The following is a 6,308-nucleotide window of genomic DNA, read 5'->3' as shown; positions in this document are numbered from 1 at the left end:
CCCCCCGCCCCCAAGCCCGCGCAGGGTCGGCCCCGGGCGGACGAGCTCCCGCAGCCCGACCGCAGGTCCCTGCCGCGCAGAGCGTGCCGGGCGGGGGCGAGGGGTCCCCTCTGCGCAGCCCCGACCGGCCAAGCCCCGGCTGAGCCCCCGCCCCACGATGCGACCCGGCCGGTGGGGGCTCCGCGCCCCGCGCTCGCTGTGGGGAACCCCGCACCGCTCGGCCGCAGGGCCCCGCACGGGCCTCAGGCGCCGTCCGCTGGGGCGCGGGGGTGGCCGTCGGGCGGTGCCCGGACCCATCAGGGGGCCACGCGCGGAGCTCGGCGGCCCCGCGCACAGACGGCCGGAGGCGCCGACCACACGCCGCGAGGAGGCCTCACGCCGCCGCCGACCGAGGCTGCTGGCGATCACAGGCTGAGTCTCTGTCCCGGGACCTGCGGCGACGGTGGAAGTGAGTGCGGGCGTGGGCGGGAGCACGGCGACAGCCACGCCTCCTGGGAGAGGTGACAGCTCCCAGGCGCCTCCAGCCCCAGCGCTCGGCCTCCGCCAAGGGCTTCTCCGGCTCCGTAGCCCCGCCCCCCACTGTGGCCCCGCCCCCGATGTACCCCTCCCCGCCGCGGTCCCGCCCCCAGCTGTGGCCTCGCCCCACCGTAGCCCCGCCCCCAGCTGTAGCATTGTCCCCCAGTTCTAACCCCGCCCCTCAGCTGTGGCCCCAGAGCAGCAGGTTGGTCACTGCCGGGTTTTCTTCTGCGCTAGACACATTCTCTTTTTGTGTGTTTTGTATAGGTACTTTTTGTGGTTACTGGGTTGCATTTAACATCCTAAGGTTGTAAAAGTCTAATTTGAATTAACACCAGCTTTAACTTTAAGTATACAAACATTTACAAATTACTTTTTTATGCATTGTGTGCCCAGTAACATAGATTAATAATTTTTATGCATTTATCCTTTAAATCATGTAGGAAATAAAAAATGGAGTTATAAACCAAAATTACAATAATGTTAATTTTTATAACTGCCCATGTATTTACCTTTACTGGCGATAAAAGTGAAGTGTTTAAGATACTGTTTCACAAAATTGAGTTTGCCACAGTTAACGCAGTTCATTAACCCTTTAATTACTTGGTCACCTTGTTAAGATAGAACTGCTTACCACGTGCATGGTGCTTTCTGATGAAATTGCGAGGTGTTTTTTTTTTTTGTCTTTTAAATCACTTTGAGGTTATGTTCTTCTGCTCTTTTCACAGGACACACACAGCTTAAGTGCTTAATCTGCTATACACAGCTGAATCTTTAGACTAGCTCAAGTGTGAGGCAAAAACAGAGTTACGGTTGATCTAAATTTCATCTTCTTTGAAGGGTTCATAGAAGAAAAGTGTGTCACAGCTGGAAAACCACAGGGCTAAGTGCTGGTGGTATAAGCAATAGGAGAGGCCTGGAACTGCTTAACTTTGTGCTCAAAGGTTCTCTTATTTTTGAGTATTGAGGACATGAAAATTATTTACTGAAGTAGATAAGGAAAGAAGTGATGGAAGAACACGAATTATTTTTCTGTGGAACGAGGGAGGACGTGAAGGGGAGGATGTCCCATGAGGAGTTTCTCCTTGTGAGCTACTCAGATGACAGAACTGTTACTACAGAGCCAATCAGGGAACGCCTTGGAAGGCCTTCCACAGTCAGGAGAAGCTCAGCTTTCCATTGTAGGAGGGTCATACTTTTCATAGTTTTTCTTTTTCCTTTTCTTTGCCAATGACAAATATCTATGATGTGCTTGTTCTTTTCCTCTTTTTTAAACAAGGGAATGGCTGTCTTATCGACTTAAAGAAGTTCTTAATATATCCTAGATCCAATTTCTTTGTTGGATCTCTGTATAGCAAATATCTGCTCCCACTGTGTTGCTTTTTTAAAAAAATTCACTTAATGGTATGGTGTTTTGAATAACAGAGTTTCTTAATTTTAATATAATCCACCTTATCATTTTTCTTTTGTGGTTAGTTAGTGCTTTTTATATTCCATTTAAGAAATTTTTGCCTACTTCAAAGTCATGAAGCTATTCATCGAGAATTTATTCTAAAAGCTAAACTGCTTTACTTTTCACGTCAAATTGATTTTCGAGTATGGTATAAGGTAGGGCTCAAAATGAACTTTTCCCCACATGCCTGTTTACTTCCTGACAGCACTGCAGCGTCAACTTAGTCATAAATCAAGTCACTTTGTATGCATGAGAGTCTAAAGTACACTCATACATACTTGGTCTCCTAGTCTATTGTGGGGTCATTTCCACATTGTCTTAATTTCCATACCTTTATGATAGTGCTTGATATCTGATTATAAATCTTCCAGTTTTGTTTCCAAGATTTTCTTGGATGACTTTGGCCTTTTGCATTTCCACACAAATTTTAGAATCACTTGTCAGTTTCCATCATAAAAAGAAACTTGCAAGGATTTTGGTTGGGATAGCCTTGAATCTGTAGATCAATTTAGGGAGAGTAGACATCTGTACCATTTCTCTCAATAATGTTTTGTAAAGGTCAGTGTCGAGCTCTTACATATCTTACTTTCCTTTTTGTTGAAAATTTTACAGAAAAGAAACAATGCAAGTCAAATTATTGGTGTGTAGTGCAAAGCCATGGGCACCTTATGTCTTCTGCTCAGACCTCTCAATTACAGCTGAGACAGCTGAGCCCCAGAGAGGCCAGGTGTGCCGTTCACCAAGTGTGGACCCAGGCTTGATTCTTAGCTCAGTGCTCTTACTACAGACCTGCCCTGCTTCTCTTAAAAACTTTGAATTTAGCATAGTATGTCATTTCCACTCTTCTATAAGCAATTTTAGATTTATTAATCTAACAAAACCGAAGCTCTAAAAAGAGCTATGTTATAAAGAAAAGTCCTGTTTCGACAATCCGTATTTTCTTCTTTTAAATTGTTTAAATCAGGGTTATTTTTTTAATGGACTTTGTAAAATGTATAAGTCCCTTAAGCTGCATGCAAAGTTTTACATGGGGAGACCTGGAGAGATCCCATTTTAATCACCTCAAAGGATTATGTCCCTCACCCTAACAAAACAAGAAGGTTATGAAAGACTAGGTTATTTCATTTTTTTAAGAGAGACAATAAAATTTATCTTAATCTGAAAGTCTTGTGTAGTATCTCCTTCCTTTCTTTGGTCTGAATCATTTGAAGTGTCCATGGTGAACTTGCCATGTTAGGTAAAAAAAGGATAAACACTTAATTACTGAGTTCAGATTTCTGTGTTTGATTTCTTTTAAATAGGCCAGTCTTATTAGGTATAAGTTGCTCTTACTATCTCTTTATTGGTTTTATTACTCTGAAGGATTTAGCTGTACTCTTAGCTGATTTGGAATAGACGCTTCAGTTTTGAAGATCACGTCACCACTCGCAGGTTAGTTTAGATTGTCCACTAGTCCAAGCACTTTCTAGCTGAGAGTAATTTCCTGTTAATGTTACTGAGTCACTCTAAAACAGTAAAAAATTGTTACTGAGCACTCTTTCCAAGTTTTAAGGGTTTTTTTCAGTGTATTCTTTTTCATGGGTATTAAGACATTTCTTTTGGTTATGGTTGTAACCAGCCGAGGGGGCGGGCAGAGACACTGGCCCTGATTTTGAGAGAAACGCACAGATCGTAGCCCAGAGCAGGAGGAGGCAGGTCCAGTGCTGAAGATCAAGCCCAGCCCGCCATGCCTGCAGGTGCCTTGGGTCCACCCAGCAGCTCTCAAATGAGCCTGATGCACCGCACCTTCCTCTGAGGCAGCAGCAGCGTCCCCTGTTCCAGTTGTATGTTCATTTTTGGGGTATTTTTGGTGAAGAGGATCGTCCCTGAGCTAACATCTGTACCAATTTTCCTCTATTTTGTATGTAGGATGCTGTCACAGCATGGCTGATGAGCAGTGTGTAAGTCCATACCCAGGATCTGAATCTACAAACCCGCGAACCTGTGCACCCCTGGGTGCCCCTTCTAATTTTCGTAAAAGTGATGCTAGCTCATGGAAAAATATTCAAACACTAAGGAAAAATATGAAATGAAAAAGCAGGTCTTCCTCCATCTCTTTCCAGCTTTGCCCTGTCTCACTCCCACTACCCAGAGGTAACCACCCTTGCCTGATCCTTGTGGGAAATTAGGCACCTGATATCAGTGTATATAAATACCCCTTGTAAAATATATAAATTAGATTATCTTATAAATAATACTTTGCACACTGCTCATGTCAGTAACAAAATACTTTGGAAAGCTTTGCAGAACAGCACTCATTGCTCTAGGTCATCCTTTTTTTATTTTTGACCACCTTAACCTTTTATTTAATTGAGGTAACACTAGTTTTATAATGTTATAAATCAATGTTACCTCATTTTATTTGATGACAGCTCTTTTCCAAAAGAGTCAAAAATGGGACTTATTGTTAACCGCTGTCCTTCATACCGTGTCAGGTTACTTTCTTTCTTAAATTCAAAAACTGGAGTGAGGGCTGTAGTGTGCCATTGATTTACACACTAACCCTGAAAAGGTGAGAAGACACTTACAGATCTACAAACAAGAAACTACTTGCATTTGCACAGGAAAGAAATCTCGGCCTTAACTCTTCATTGTGCATGGTGGATTTTGAGATTGCAAATATGACGCAGTTTGACTACTTCTACCAAATGCACAGATAAAAGTATGCTGGTTTCACTTTTCACTGTGGCAAAAAATGTCTTCTTTGGATCTAACACGTGGGTGTATGACAACGGAAAGAAACACCCATAAATGTGTATCCATGTTGTCTGGACTTCCCTTTGTGCCTTTAGAAGATGTAAGGAAACTTTTGAGCACACTGTGGAGAACGCAGAAGAAAACTTTAGATGGCCTAATGGGTTAGGTGGAGAGATTGTCTGTGGCAGGCGTGGCAGAGGCAGAAGAACAGAAGCTCCGAGATTTCCACCAGAAACTTGGAATATTTATCCATCAGTACTGAATGGTGATCAGACCAACTTCCCAACACCAACAGCATCAAATTTGTATAACAGAAGTTAACAGATGTAGGGATATACAGCCAATAATCAGGGCAATCCATACTTGGGAGCAATTGCTCGTTGACTTGAGTAAACCTGCCAAACTTCATGATGAGGATGAATAAGAATAAATGTGAGATCAAATTTATTATGAATTACAATAAAAATAGAAAAATTTTAACAAAGTTAAATTTTTGTATTATTTAACAAATAATGGACCAAATGTCTTTATGGATGTTTTGGACAGAACTAAATTTCAGGGACCTTTTTGGTGTAGACCAAGCAGCTCAATGGATGTTTTGGAGAGACCACTCTTGGACAGAGTGTGTGAACTTAACCACTACGCCACTGGGCTGGTCCCCAGTTGTATTTTTTTCTTTGAGCTTTTTCTGCTTCTCTTCATGTAGCTTCTTGAGATTTTTCTGATTCCAATGGAATTCATGATCCCTCTGTTTTCGTTCCCTCTTGTGAAACTTCTTTTTCTTTCTCTCTCCAGTTCTTCTAGCTCTTTCTGTTTCCTTTCCTCCGCTCTCTCCCTATTCTCTGCCTCTTTCTCTTGGTGCTTTTGTTCTTCTCTTTGCTGCCCTTTCTTCACTAAGCTATCACTCAGATGTGTGATCGAATCAAAAGAAACCTTGATGTTGCAGGCCACGGCCTTGCCACCCTCACCTTTATACGTGAGCTACATCTTGCCCAAGGCACACACAGCATGGACAAAGCCCACGTACCCACGGTACTGGACATATGCTTTGAAGTTCAAGTGTCCCCCAAAACTGAAGATGTGCAAGTTCTGGCAGGTCACCTCCTCCTCGTAGGGGTCCAGCATGGGGATGTCCACTTTGCACATCTCCCTAAACGTCTCAAACACCTTGACTAGAACCTCTTCATTGGGCTTCTCTGAGCCTGACTCCTTCAGGGGAACCATTTGAGGGCGGCCCATCCAGGTGAATCATGTCCAGCTTCTCTCCTGGCAACAGTCATTCATATCATTTGCCTGACGAAGAGGTAGTCCCAGTCATAGCAAGTGGGGAAATAGATTTTGACCTTGGTTATGGGTACCTTGAGTACATCGGAGAAGCTGCTGAGCTGGATGGTCTTGCCACCAAGGCAGGCCAAGAAAGACTTGACCAGACTCTTGTTCTCCGCCTCACCTTTGAGGTAGATGTTGTCCATGGTGCTCTCAGAAGCTGGGAGGATGGAGAGCTGGTGATGGTGCACCGTGAACTTCAGCCTTTCCATCACCTCCCAGGTGTAGATGGACTCTTGGGCTGCTGCAGCTGTGGGAGGGCCAGGCTGAGAGTCAT

The 6,308-nt window shown here is 44.2% G+C and overlaps 1 pseudogene; it reads right to left on the bottom strand.

The window, feature by feature from the left end:
• LOC111772075 (A-kinase anchor protein 17A-like) overlaps window positions 1–6,308 on the bottom strand; it is a 17,150-nt pseudogene extending 10,842 nt beyond the window's left edge.

The sequence above is a fragment of the Equus caballus genome, chromosome 23, assembly GCF_041296265.1.
Source record: "Equus caballus isolate H_3958 breed thoroughbred chromosome 23, TB-T2T, whole genome shotgun sequence".
Taxonomy (NCBI): domain Eukaryota; kingdom Metazoa; phylum Chordata; class Mammalia; order Perissodactyla; family Equidae; genus Equus; species Equus caballus.
The sequence above is the reverse complement of the archived record's forward strand: the minus strand, read 5'-3'. Positions and strand labels throughout refer to the sequence as shown.